This window comes from Tympanuchus pallidicinctus, unplaced genomic scaffold, assembly GCF_026119805.1.
Source record: "Tympanuchus pallidicinctus isolate F22 unplaced genomic scaffold, pur_lepc_1.0 scaffold17, whole genome shotgun sequence".
NCBI classification, from domain to species: domain Eukaryota; kingdom Metazoa; phylum Chordata; class Aves; order Galliformes; family Phasianidae; genus Tympanuchus; species Tympanuchus pallidicinctus.
In genome coordinates this window covers 13,430,208-13,445,051 of record NW_026294690.1, presented here as the reverse complement: position 1 = coordinate 13,445,051, position 14,844 = coordinate 13,430,208, and the positions used below count along the sequence as shown (strand labels likewise).

General features: G+C 46.9%; 1 protein-coding gene across 1 annotated transcript in view; it reads left to right on the top strand.

Annotated features, from left to right (window-relative positions):
* PRICKLE2 (prickle planar cell polarity protein 2) overlaps window positions 1–14,844 on the top strand; it is an 88,056-nt gene that overhangs the window by 779 nt on the left and 72,433 nt on the right. The gene's annotated exons all lie outside the window — the stretch shown is intronic.

The following is a 14,844-nucleotide window of genomic DNA, read 5'->3' as shown; positions in this document are numbered from 1 at the left end:
TGCTTGGAGCTCCTGCCTGGCCCCGTAGCAGGGTGTTGCCCCCTCGCTGATGCCGAGCAGTGATACAGCTATTGAGATGGATGAGCCCACTCCTCCGGCTGGGTGGGGATGCGTGTGTGGGAAAGACCAAGTCTCTACTTATTTATTTCTCCTGTGTTTCCATAAAGACAATAATGTGGTTCCTATGGAGCACAGAGAGCCCTGGCTTTGTGCTGGGTCAACTCCGTCTTTCCTCCCCACATTGTGAGTTCACAGGTGACTTGAGATTTAGCAATATTAAACCTGGGCTGGGGGCTTCAGAAGCTGATATTGACTTAGAGCCCTCAGTGACCTTTTAGCCTTATTTTACAGGCTATCCCCATTTCCCACTATCTGCTATGCTTCTTGCACATGTCCTACTTCTCAAAGCTGTGTCTCAGCAGATTAAAGCATGGATCCAACTCAAAGAGAGGGACACTGAATTGATTTATTAGTGCTGAGTTGTATGTAAAGCTCCAGCCTTCCAGATGAGCAGTGCAGTGGGGCCCATGGGTTGTGCTCTGCCCTGGGGAGATGGTGCTGGTGCAGCTGCAGGTGGTGGATGAGTGGAGGTGATGGATGAGCCCTGTTCCTCCACCCTACACAGATGCCAATCTGAGTGTCCTGTGCCCCACCTCAGACCTTCAGAAAGTGAAGGTGTCTCCTGGCTGCAGGAGCTGTGCCCTGCTGCTAATTGGGATCTGCCACGTGTCTTAGATCTATGAGGTCACCCCTGAGTGTCTTTTTTCCAGGACTTATAAAATGCTTTCAAGAGCTGCCCTAGGTTTTCTCATGGCTGAGGTTTGGGGCAGCAGGTGTTGTCACAGCAGTGCCTTGTGATGCTTTAAAGTGTCACGGAGAACTTTCAAGTATAAGATAAAACAAACAAACAAAAAAAAAAGAGGTGGTCAGCAGAGGGATTTTTACTCTGGTCTGAATAAGGTGCTGTTTCCTGTGAGTTATGTTACCCTTAGGTTTGAGAAATAGAGTGGGGAGTCGATACAATCTTACCAAAGGCCACTGAGCTTCTTGGGTGGTGTCAAACGTGTGGCACGGTTGTGATCTCTGCAGCAGCACACTGCCTGCTGTGCTGCATCCTGCGGAACCCTTGAGCAGCAGGCTTCACCCTGCTGGGAGCACCCACCCACCCGCAGCTGCCCCCTGGGGGTCCCACCGTGGGTTTGGGTTGAAATAGATGGATCCTTCTCAGGAAGGAAGGGGTTACCTACCTGGGACAGCAGTGTATAGGGCTGGGTGTGCATCCTTAGTGCCCCTGGCTCTGCATCCTGCAGTGGGGCAGGTGTGCTCCAGCTGCATGCCTTGCACCAGGGATGGTAAGGCTGAGCCCTTCTGCATATGCATTCACATTTAATTGCCTCGATGTAAGAGTAATTATGCAATTAAAACAGAAAGGCAGCTTGTTTGCCAAAGCACAATAGAGAGGAAGGATGCTCATGTTTTACTAGTGAATGGTTTATTAGTGCACAGGATGTGTAATGGCCATTCTGTCCTTCCCCAGCATGCTTAGGAGCAATGCCCTGCATGCATGGGGCCATGCAGCTCCTGCTGGGGATGTTCACAGGCGCTTTAACTCCCCAAATGGATTTGGAAAATAACAATGGTCTGTAAGGAGATCTGCAGATTAAGGATACAAACCCAGATCAATTAACCACTGGGGATTCGTAAAGCTTTTTAAGATCCTTTAACAGCAGAATTTCACTGATAAATGGGGATTGGGCTTTTTTCTTCAAAGATGGGAATTGGTGATGTGCTCTGGGGAAAAATAAAAGGATTTATGAGCTTGTAGGCACTGAAATCAGAGCACATCCCTGTTGCTGGTGTGCACGTTGTCCTATATGCGATCGTGCAGAACTGAATTGCCTCGTTACCTGTGATTCTAAGTGTGATCTGTCCATCAGGCAGGCAAATGGCTTTGTCAGGCACCAAAGGTTTCTGTGCCCACATGCTCTCTTAAAAGCCACTTTGCTCAGATGGAGAGGTGGCTTTGAGCGTTGGCTGCATTGATCATTCCTAGGAGCACAGGCATCCTTCTGAGCCAGAGAAACCACTTGAAAATAAATTATATTCTGCAGAACTGCTGTATTTTCAGAATAAAACCAACCTCTGTGATGTGGAGGGAAGAAAAAAAAAAAAAAAGGTGAAAGGGGATTCCCAAGTAATGCAAAACTATCCCTGGACTTAGAGTACATTTCTGAATATCCTTAATCTTACCCTTAAACTCTGATCTTGCGTTCAGGCTGGTGGATGAATTCCCCTGATAATGTGTTGCAGCAGGGAGCTGCAGATCCTGTACTGTTAGACCAGGACACGCTGCCTGCTTTCACTTGGAGCTTCCAGATCCCATCTCTGGTTGTAAGACACAAATTCCATCCTTAGTGCTAAATCATTTAACCCCAAGGAGGAGAAAGCAAGCCACGTCTGAACAGACTGAAGGTTGCATTCCATCATCTCTGGGTGTGAAAGTCTACAAGGATGCAGTTATAGGGGTGCAGCCAGAATAACCTGCAATTGCTCATGTCCTGAACAGCGGAGCAACTCCTTCCTCTAACCCTGTCATTTATTTTATGGCAGACTGTCAGTAAGCTATGTAAGGACCTGTGTGGGCCGTGGTCTTGAGAATGGAAATTGGGCACACACAACAAAATCCCCGTTAACACAGGCTGATACTTGAAAGGTGGCTTTGTGTGTGGGAGAAGTGAAATCAAATTCAATAAAAGTCTTCAACTCCTTGGGAGTCCTGTTGCCATTTTCTAATCAGATCTGCATTACATTAAGCTGTGTGCCATTCAGCTTGTTAACAAGCTTTGGTTTAAATAAAGCTGTCATTGGGGTTGGGTGAAGGGATGGCCATTAGAAGGGTCTTTTGCATAATGTCCCGCGGAGAAGAGCCTGCAGAGAGGTGGGCTGGGAGGAGGGAGGCGGATGGAGCTGCCAGTCGCTGCCTGGTGCAATTAAGTGCGGGTGTGCCAACCCTAAAAGTGACAAACAGCTCCAACACCACCCAGATTGCTGAAGGCTGAACGCAGCAGAGCTGTACTGGAGGTGTGGGGGACACGAGCCACCTGTGCTGCAGAGCTCAGGGACAGCAGAGTGCTGCAGCTCCCGGAGAGAAGGCAGTCAGGCACCCTGGCAAATAATTTTAACAATTGTCTTAGAACACTGGGAGAAGTCTTTGTTGCCATAGTTATTCTTCTCGCTTGCAGAAGTGGTAAATAACAGCAGTAAACATGACATAAGGCTGCCTTGCTGGTTTGCATCTTTTCTTGGCATCTCTTTTTCTTGTGTGTGTGTAATTGTTGTCTCTTGCTAACACATGGGATGAGGAGATCTGCTCGGCGTGTCCCTGTCACACTGCAATGTGGGCTGACGTGTCCCAGGTCGTGCCTGGCCCTGGGCTGCTGTTTCTGGGCCAACTGACTCAGAACTCAGCAATATTCTGGGTTATTATTCAGGTGTTTCTTTGCTATGGTAACTCATTGCTTCATTGTCATCTACTACAGAAGTCTTGTGACATCTGACCTTGCCAGGTCTGGGAGCAGGAGAACGTTGGGAAAAGAGTAGATGTGGCACTGAGAGCTGTGTATTGGTGGGCACAGTGGGGTTGGGCTGATGATTGGACTGGATGATCTTAGTGGTCTCTTCTAACCTTAATGACTCTGAAGCCTGGGTAATGCTGGCTCAGGGTGCTGAGTGATGGTGCACCACAAAAGCCCGTGGACAAGGGAAGAGGAGATGTGTAATATGGCAAACCCACCAAATAAGTGGTAGACCAGAACTTTGGAGATGTGGTAGGTTGCTGGATGGTGGTGGCTGGGTGGCGTTGCATCGCATGCCTCTGTTTTGTTGACAGTAGCTTGGGAGTTGCTAGTGGCAGTGTTTTTTCTGCTCTTTGCTCGGCATGTTTGTATAGTTCCTGTCCCCAGACATGATCCACCCTTGTGTGGAGGCCAGCAAATACGGCTATGGGGTGGCAGGAGGCTGTGTGCATCTTCCTTCCCACTGGTGACTCGTACCTCATCCAGAGAAGTGATAACATTTGTAATGCAGCACGTGAACGAATAGCACCAAATCCTGAAGCATTTGTTTCTACTTCCAAAAAAAAAAAAAAAGTACAGATTATTGCTTCCATATGTTTTCAGCATTTTTAGTAGGTTATGTATCTCTCACATGCACGCTCCCAGCTTTTCCCTTTCATGAATAACATGCTTTGTGCCTCTTTCTCCTTTAGGATTCAGATATTCTTCACTTCCTTGTATGTTTATTTGAAAGGCTTTGGGGATATGAGAATAGCAATGCCTTATCTTGAACAGGCTTATGCTCTCATTGCTTCCCCAGTGAGCAGTGTTGGGTCCTGTGGTGTTTTGTACAGATTTCCATTTTGCAGCGGGGAGCCTGCAGGAATGGGAAAGCTGTGCCAGTGGGGAGTGCTGCTGCAGAGGTGAGTCTCCATGGGGCTGTGGGTGGTTGTCCCACCAGGACACCCCGTTGAGGGGTGCAGAGTAATCAGAAGTGGTTTCTGCTGGCTGATTTCCGAGCTCGTTCTTGGGGTTGGTAGAGTGAGCTCATTGTTGGGGTTTTTTGTTGTAAGCAGTTTGGGCAGGGAGAAGCCGTTCCTTGCCTGGTGACTCATTGCCAAAGCTGGTGTCCTTCAGCTGCTGTTGGGGCAGCTTTTGGGATGGGTGGCTGCCCATCAACTGCGTTGTACCTCCCTTGGTATAAACGGCTTCAGCTGTCCTACTCACCTGCATCAGTGAGATTAAGCACTTGTGCAAGCATTGTGCAAGCATTTGAAAAATCAAGGCTGAATTTTACTCTGAGGGACTCAGAGCAGAGGCAGAGTCCCCTGAAGATGTTTGAGCCACGTTGAGGTCCCCAAATGCAGGCTAGGACTTTGCCTTGGGTGGGCAGCGGGCACATCCTGCCTGTGGTCTCACTGTCCTTTGTCAAGGGGCAGCATGACATCAGGATATGGCTTTGGGCACATCGGGGAGTAAAGATCCCCGTGGATTTTCCAGCTTCACCCTGGTATAATCCTTCTTTCCACAAATGCCCAAAGGAATTTGGGGGCTCTCAACCAAATTTTTTTGGCTGTCCCTTACACACTGTCATACCCTGCTGCTAACACAGCCCCCAAACCAACAGGCACAGATAAGGTGTCCTGTTTGTATTGGCTGTGAGACCCCATATCCATTTTAACACAGCACCACAACATTACAGGCAGTGTTGTCACTGGCAAAAAGCCTAAAATACATTCTTTATTTTTTTTCTATGTGATGTACAGAGGAGAGGTGAGGTACGTGCCTGTATCTGGGCAAGCCCAGGGAGCCTGTCTGAAGTCCTTTACAAACCATTGTGGATTGGATTGCAGGAGCTCAAAGGAGCTGGGACACTTCTTGATTAAATTTCATCTGAACACAGGAGCCCCAGTCTGCAGCTGGTGTAACTAGAGTTGCTGCAGGCAGAGCTGCCCAGGAAAGCCCTAAAAGCAAAATTTCTCACAGGAAAGAAAATTTCTCACGTGTGGATATGTTTCCTGCATGTTTTGAAGCAGCCTCATGTAATTCTAGTTTTAGGAATGGGATGAAAAAAGGCTAACAGTGTGATGTGGGGTTTAGTCTGGTTTGGAGGGGTCATTCTGTTCTTGTGATTGTAAGTGGACCTGATGAGTGAGGGGGTAGAGCAGAAAAACACTGAACTCCCACTTTAATTGATATTTTGCTCTTAGTCTAAACAACTGTTTTGTAAGTGTGAAGTTTTATTTTGTGGGATTTCTTTATTGTTGTTGTTTGCTTGCACTATTTTTTTGGAAAAATGCCTACAGCAGCATTTCAGCATGCAACAAGTGGGATGCTCCTATGCTACCTGCCTGCTGTGAATGTGTGCGTCCTGCCCTCACGATGTCAGCAGGGCAGCAGCCACTCTTTCTCAGTGCCTGGGTCCAACACTCAGCCGCATCACTGAGCTGATTGTCATCACCAAGCACATCTCCATCCCGGATGAAATCACTCAAGGCAAAGCTTGCAAAGCGCATGGCCAGGATAGATGGGCTTGCATGAGGGACTTCCTTCCTGACAGCTGACAGTGCTGGAGGCTACAGCTACAAATTCGGGTGCCACCTTGCATGTGATTTAGTGGGAGGTGGTTGCACTTGAACAGCTCTCCGCGGCTGGGTGGGCAAGGTGCTGTGCTCCCTGCAGCCCCCAGCCCAAGTAATGGGACGTGTCAAAAACCTGGGAGGAGCTGAGGGATGAATGCTCTGCTGTCAAGAGCTGCTCAGCCCTTTGGAGAGTTTCTCTTGGTTTTTGTTCCCTGTTTGCCTTTAAAAAGTCAATCGGCAGCCCTTTATTCTGTTCAGGCTCCCCGCCCTCCAGCCCCAGTAATCCATCCTTATTACACCACTGAGTCACTCTTCAAATAATCAATTGTGTTTTCATTGTCTGCCTTGTAAGTATATCACCCAGCTTAAGGACTGCAGATAGCATCAGCCTGGCTCTTGGGCAGATGGTTTTGCGGTTCATGATGATGCCCATTTAGATGCTTACTTTTTCTCTGATGAACAAACTCCTAGGAAAGCTGGGCTGGGGATTCTTCCCCATCTTTGTGCTCTGTGGTCGCTATGTAATGTTGGAGGAATTCGTAACGTTAGCAGGATTGTCCAGTGTGAGGGAAGCTGAGTATGGGGTGAGCGTGGCCAGTGTTGTCATGAGCCTTTATCTCGGGGAAACCCCAGTGGCCAGCATTGTTCTCAGATTTAACAAAATAGATCCATAAGGAATTCAGGGTGCTCTCTGCCATCGGAGAGGCCATTTCTTCCCCTTTGCGTGGCTCTCTGCACGGCCCTGATGCTGGAGCTTAGCACTCGGAGCGCTAAGGACCGCAATTACTGTTCTCACCACCGAGGGAGGCACTTTGTGCTCTGCCGTCGCAGCAAATATTTCATCCCCTATCCATTGCCCTTGTGCGGATGCTGCTGCTGTGGCGATAAAAGACATAATGGCTGCTCTCACTGATAAGGAGAGTATATAAATGTAATTACTGAAATCCTTACGTGGGTGGAGGAGTCCCTGCGAGGGGTTCTCATGCTCATGAGCCCTTGGCTGTTCTAGGGAAGCTGCCTGCAGCTCCTGGCAGCCGGGTTGGAGCTGCTTGGCCACAGCTGGGAGCAATTAGGAAGTACTGTCTTTTTTCCCTCCCTCTCTCCCGACTTTTTTTCCTCGTCCTCTTGTTGAAACCAACCCATGGGCCCCGGGGAACGAGGAAGGAAAGCCCCACAACTGATAGTGCGTGCGGTTCTTCAGTCTGACCCTCACAAGGAGCGCGTTATAGCCAAAGAGAGAGGTATTATTTAGAGCAGGCCAACAAAAAAAAATATTTCCATGGCAGCAGTAACCATAGGAAACCTCCCCAGTGTGTGCAGGGTGCGTCCTGTTTCCCTGCCTTCAGCTATTTGCTTTGTGGTGTGCCCGGTGTGGCTCCAGCAGTGACCATCCACACTACTGTCCCCTGCTGTGGCCATGGGGATGCGTTGCTGAGCCCGTGTTCTGCACTCTGGCTGCTAAAAAAGTGTTTTCAGAGGGTTCCTCAGATACCAAGAAGTCTCAAAGCCACCTTTCACCTTCTGTCATCTCTCAAACGTGTGTTTGATCCTTAAATACCTAAGGCATGACAGTTAATAGGCTTCCAGGATCCAGTTCTTCCTTTTTATAGCGTCTTAGAAAGATGCTTTTATGTTCCCTTTGGCTCAGCCAGTGATGCTTGGCCTACAACCAAGATGGGGAAACTAGGACGAGAATCACTCAGATGAGCAAGCTGAAAAAGTTGTTAAAGATACCAACTTTTTGTTGGGGGAAAATATTGATGGATGGTTTAATTTAAATGAAAAAATGAGTATTTTTCATGGAATCATAGAACTGTTCGAGTTGGAAGGGACCTTTAAAGGCCATCTGGTCCAACTCCTCTGCAATGGACAGGAACACCTAGAGCTTGATCAGGTTGCCCTTTTTGATCAGCTTAATCTGAGCTCATGTACAAGAAGGCGTAAGAGGACAGTTTTGGGGATGCTGCCACTTCTAGGAAATGTTGGCTGGAAAGTGACTGCCTATGTTGGGAATGGAGTCCTTCCAGCAGGAGCATGGGCAAGCAGCTGGGATTTGTGGATGCTGTGCAGCTTTAAGCACTGTTCTTGCAAAGGCCACAGCCCTGCTGGAAGCAGGTTGTTGCTCAAGGCTGCCCAACTTGTAAGGAACCTGCAGGAAGAGGAGGACAGAAGTGATCAGCTTTCCCTGCTCACATGCCAAACAAATGGTAACATTCATCACCAAGACCTGTCTGTGCCTTATTAAATCTGTTTTTGGATTTAATAAGGCCATGGGCTGGTAGTTCGGCCCCTTTAAATGTCAGGTTGGAAAGGAGCTGGGAAGTGAGAAGACAATAAAAGTTAATATTCTGAAGTCAAGTATGTGCAGTGTAGCTCAGATTTTTAATATCAAGTGCGTAATTTATTACAGGATGTAGAGGTTTCCAATACATACATTTGAATATGTTTTAATATTATCTTTCCTTCCAGTAGCAGGAACAGTGGTGTTTAACAAAAGAAGAATGATTTCATGTTTTCATTTGATGGTTCTAGTGTGTACCTCTAATAAGTGTGGGATTCACCGAAGCGTGAAGGCTATCTGATAAACGCCTGGGTGATAAAGCTGTATTGTTTGCTCTGATTTCCTTCAGCTATTTTCAAACATATAAATAAAACATTTTTGAAGTGTACACCATGCAGTTGAGCACAGGCTATTTACTTTGTGCTGATGTGCCCTACGGGGGACACCATGAGCCCTTCGGTGCCCGAGAGCAGCAACTTCATGGCATTAGTTCTGCATGTTGCGCTAGAGGTGGTTGCACATCATTTTAACAGACGTTTTATCCTAAGTGAAGGTACACGTATTTGAAATAATAACAATCTCCTCTTTAAATAAAGAAGCATTTGTCGTCTTGTACAGCAGAGGGCACTCGGTGTTGCTGAGCTGGGAAGTTCATGGAGAAAACCACGGGGCTGGCGTTCTGTTTTGCAGAAATGAAATACTGTGTGCGTGTGTTTGGTTATATATGTGTGTGTGCATATAAAAAGATGTAGGGTGGCACGTATATAAAAATAATCCTGGCGTGTAATATAAAACTGAAATGCTTGTGGTGTTGCTGGAGATGGATGCAGTGCATGCTGTGTTGTTCCATGCTCGGTGTGGGAAGGCAAGAACAGGCCCTGGGCAGCAAAGGGTAGCAAGCTTGCAATCACAGTCTAGAGATTAACTTTTCAGTTTTCAGTTGTTAATTCTTGAGGAATTCAGATGTCCTGCGTCATCCCCAGTGAGCTACTTATCATAGAGTCATTTGAATTGGAAGGGACCCTTAAAGGCCATCTGTTCCAACTCCCATGCAGAGTGCAGGGACATCTACAGCTTGATCAAGTGCTCAGAGCCTGGTATATTTGGGTTGGGTTAATCTGAATCTCTGCCAGCAGTACTTCAAGAGGTGGACATGTTGGTATGTCTGTGTGAAATGCAGGTCAGCAAACAGTGTGAGAGCATGAAGTTGGAAATAACCAACAAATGCCAAGCACACAGCCAGGTGGATTTTGCCATTGGGTGTTGTGGAGTGTGGAGATCAGAGAAATGGGAATGTTGGAGGGGCTTTATTGTAACAGGTACTAATTAAGTTTTGGATGTTAGGGAGTAACCCAAGATTAGTGGTAGGGGTTTTGTAAGCAAGCTCTGTTGATGGAAGGGCAGCAGGCCATGCTGCAAGGCTGTAAGCAGTCTGTATGGGGTTGTTGCAAGCAGCATTCATCCTTGTCTGAATGTTTAGTAAGACCTTGGTACAGCTCAAGCATGACGCACATGAGGGTGCAGCTGCTGGTGTGCTGCAGAGCCCCTTCCCACTTGGGTAAAATTGCAGTTACGTTGATGAATACTGATAATAATCCATGGGCAGTGTTCCTGGAGACCTTGCTGGGCTGTGGGATGGGATCAGACTTGTTAGACCAATTCCTGTTCTACACATTTCGGAGATATGCAATCAGCCAGGCACTGTCTCACCAGACTGATGTCCCTAAGCTAACTGGGAGGCACTGGGATTTAAGCCCTGCAGCTTCAGAACACGAACAAAGAACAGAAGAACAATATCACAGCATAGCTAGTACCCCACCATGTACCCGTGCTGCTTGGTTTTGTCTATCCTATAGGCTTTGCTGGTCATTATCCTGTTTTGGGCAGGCAGCTCACTGGGAAATAAGGGTTACAACATGTTTTGCAGGAGCTTTGCATCATTAGCACAGATTTGGCAGTATGCAGTTGGAGAGAGTGTAGGAGCAGTTGTAGGAGCAGCCTTAGAGCTTCACAACTCACCTTAGCCAATGTCAATAAGCTATGAACGAAATGAAATGAAACTACTTAAATACTCCGTTAAAATACGTTGTTATGTTAGTGTGTGGACCTTCCTGCAAGATTGCTCTTTAACTGCAGCCATTACAGGACCCCCATGGAAGAGCTATAGAAGGCTGCTAAAAACCATCCCCGGCCTTAACCACTTGCTGGCTACCGAGCGGACTTTGCACCAAGGTGAAAGCACTGTGGTTTGGAGCATTTGTATCAACTTTGCAGCTTGAGGAGCTTGCAGACAGTAAGAAGAAATGAATTTAGAAGGTGCTATGTGTTGCTTTCAGGTGTCAAAGCCCAGCTGCCCTGTCTGTTGGCTCTTTCTGTCTGTACGTGTAGTGCCTGAATCCTGGTGGCAGAGATGTGTTTAAGGGGGTCCTGCACGTCGTTTTGCCTTTTGGGCTTTTCCAGATGATGCTGGAACTTGAGTAGTTCATAAAAGGAGCAAGTAGCCAAATGGACCAATAAAGGGAGTTGGTGGAAAGGCCCAATATATTTTATGAAGAAAGAAATGTATCCTCTAACGCGAGAGTTGTGTATTGTAAAATTTTGCAGGGCTGCTAGCGCTGTTAAGTGCTGGCTTTTCCTCCAAACGTTCTCTGAGTGCACGCAGGAACTGTCTAAGCTTTCTTTTTGGCCCGAACTCCTCCAGGTCTGGGTGGGATCTTGACCCTGGGGAAGTTAGTGGGAGACGTGCTTTGAGTTTCTCAGGGACCTGACATGTGGTCTTCAGCACAAGGCAGGTGATGACAGACTTCGAACAAAAAGTATTTGGCCTTTTATAGGCATTTTAGGCTAGGTAAAATACAGCTTTACATCTTCTTAATGCTTTTTGATGGCAAGAAGTGCAGCTAAAGGGCCAAAATCTGTCTCGATGGTGGTTCTCACTGGGAAATGCCTTTGTGCAAGCCAAGAAAAGTTAAGCTGTTTTGATTCAAGCAAATGATAGGTTTGCAGCATGGTGACGGTGCACGCTCTCGCTGCATTTCTAACCATGGCAACCCAACAAGTGAAATTTCAGACCAGCCCTGAGGGTGAGCACAAGGCTTATCAATGATTGAAATCCTCCTGAAGTTGTTGGGGTCTTCAAGTAGGCTGTGATTGCTCAGGGGGAGCTGTCTGCTTGGGTGGATTTCATGCATCACCCACAGCTGCAGAGATCTTTCTCATTTTGCTGCCCTCAAGCACATAGGGTGGGGAAATTGTGACCTAGGTGCAGCATTGCTAGCCCCTGTGTATCGTTTAAGACACACAGATTTGGGGAATAGCAGAACAAATGAGGATCTTGATCCAGATTCAACATTTTTTTTGCTTTTCTACAGAGTTGTCTGCAGCTTCAACCTCGGTGCTGGCTGACCGGTGCGATTTTAACTGAAGCTTTTTAATATTCTCCTTGTGCAGCGTGGATTTGTTCCAATGGGCTGCAGAGATGTGTTGCTGTTCAAGCTAAGCTTGAATTTCTTCACTGATAAAAATTTCATGTCATTCTTCTATCTTGGCCCCAAAGGGCAGGGTTGCTGAGCTCAGCTGATCATATGAGATCCATAGCATTCTAATCTGACTGTTCCTGAGAGTGCTTTCTTCTCTACCCAGATTTTAAAACAGGGTAAAATCCCGATTTCTAAGCTGCAGTTACAGTTTAGCTCAAATCAACCTTCTATCCCCTCTCCTTGCTGTGACCACTCACCTCCTGCCTGGTCTCACAGGGAAGTGATGATCATAGAATCACAGAATTGTTTGAGTTGGAAGGGACCTTTAAAAGTATTCTAGACCAACTTTCCTGCAGTGAACAGGGACATTCACAGCTAGATAATGCTCATATGGAGAGTGGGGCTGAGACATAGGAAATGGAGCTGCACCAAGTGCTGTGCAGACCACTATGCTCTTCAATCCCCAGCCCCTTTCTATGAGCTTCCTCCAAGGTGATGGTGCTTGCTGATGGGCTTGGCTGCTCTCGCTCTCCCAGTGTTCACCTTTTGAAGAGATCCGTGCTTGGCTTTACCAGCAGCTGTCCTAGGATTTTTCTTGCTTGCGAATGTGATCTCAGATGTCTTCAGGTCTGTGTGAGTCCTGGTATTAGAGCTGCTTTCATGTCTTCACCAACACTTCTTAAGGCAGTTCAGAATGATTTGATGCAGTAGCCCCAAGGTGCTTGCACAGAAAAAGGTGCTTTAGAAATACGTATTCTGTTTGAGGACAGATTTTCCTCTCTTGTTCTCTCTCCATTCAGGACAAGGCAGTGAAAATGTAGCATTTAATTAAAGTTAGTAAAGGTTTGGAAGTGAATTGCTATAAACATAAAAGGCATAATCAAATGCCTGCCTAATCCCCACCTTTAGGGCACATTCAATGCAGAAAGAGCATAATGTGCATGAGACTTGGATTGAAAAGCGCTGAGGATTTGGGAGCAGATCTTTTATAGCTGGAGCTTCTAAATTCTTTCACTTCAGGCTTAGGGATTTAAATATCTGCATATTATAGGAAAGCATAAAGCTTGGTTGGTGCAGTCTGACACCATCCCATCAATCACTGTGGCTGTACACCTACATAGGTCCCACAGTGGGCAGTAGCGTGTCCTGACCATAGGTGTGATGGTAACTGGCCCCCAGTAAATCACAGCCTCTGTCATGGGCTTCTCCTTCTCTGAAGCTCTTTAGACAAAAGCACCTGAAGTATTTTCCTTGTTAGCCTAAAGCAGGATTGGGAAGGGATTGTGTCGTTAATGCAGTTTCAACCGGAGGAGCTGGGCTTCTTCAGCTGCCTTCTGCAATCTTGAGCTCCAGTTTAAAATAAATAAATACAATTGAAACAATCTTTTATCCTGAAAGAGACAGAGGGAAAGAACCAAATGCTGTTATCTCCCCAGGTCTCCAGAGAAATAAAAGCTTGGTGCATCAGAGCTGCCCAGCTCCATTACCATCTCCCTCACCTGCCCACGTGTCCCCCGGAGCCAGGTGTCCTGCAGAGCATTATTTCCCCACTGAACTGCCAAGCCCTCTCATTTCCCTAAAACAAATTTTCCTTTGAGCACTGTGTTATCAGCGCTCTGGTATGGGGCACAAGGGGATGTGATAGCACACGGTGTATTGCAAACCAGACAAGACAAGAGAAATGAGGAATCCTATATGCAAAAGTTTCTGCCCTATAATATGAGTTGGTGACCGTGGCTGCCACCCATATCTGTGATGTGGTACAGGAGTGCTGGCAGCAGGCTGCTGTTGCTCTGTGCAGGTGGGATGGCAGTGAGTGAGGTGGTGTGTGTAGCTATTGGAGATTTAATGATTCAACATTGGTTTGAATCAAAAGGACTGCGTAGTGGTAGTTTTGGGGACAGGGCTATTGGGAGTGAGGCTGGGGAGTGGAAAGAACTGTGGTTAAGGGCAGGATTTGTGTTGTGATGGAGCGCTCCATGGTTTTGCTTTGGAATTAAGTGGTATTTGGCTTTGTTTAGTTTAGAGTAGGAACCAGGCTTTGTTATGTGGTCTAATTGTGATTTTTTTTTGCTGGCTTTAAGGTGTGAAAATCAGGAATATTTCTTTTGGTTGAGAAGGAGCAGTAAGGTTTCATTTAGATCCCAAGCCATCCATGTCTGCGGGAAGCATTTCCTATACCATAGGGCTGCAGGGAGCAGACTGGCAACCTGGAATTGCCCAGCTGAGACATCAGCAATGGGAGATGTGATCCAAGAGAGGATGAAATGATCCCGTGAATGGCGAGGGGCAGAAGGCAGGGCCCAATGTATCAGGTGGCCAAGATGAGAGGTGCCCAGCTCAGGGTAACATTAGTCCCATGCCTTCTGGTGTGGGGCCCCATGGAAACGGGAAGGGCTTTCTTTTTCTGTTGAACCAGGCGCTAAGCCAGGTGAAAGAAAACATTTTCCCAACACCAAATGGAAAAATGCAAGGCAGACGTCTTAAATGAACTGTTAAAGGAATAGAGCTGTGAAAAGAGTCCGTTTTCTGTGTGCTGGGGTTATGCATTTAGCAGATTTTTGACTATTGGAGACCTCTGCAGTTTGTAGACAGATAAATCTGTTGCAGCAACTCAAGTTGTGGCAAAAACTGAAGACAAACACTGGGAACTCATCGCTGTTCCAGAGCTCACTCGGACAGTAGGACAGTACCATTCTGTCCTTCCAAAAATCTTGGGGCATTTTTCCTCACCCCTCCAGCCCCCTCCACTCCGTTCCTACAGATGACTGGCAGAACTACTCATGCTTTAAAATAACCCAGGCTAAAAAGTGTGATTTGTGTTTCAGCGATTTTGATTACACCCACATACTATTTTTATTGCCGTTTAAATCGTCTGTGTTAGCTCGAGATGTGTTTCTTTTAAGCAAGTAAAAAAAAGAAAAAAGAAAAAAGACTTGACTGTTGCT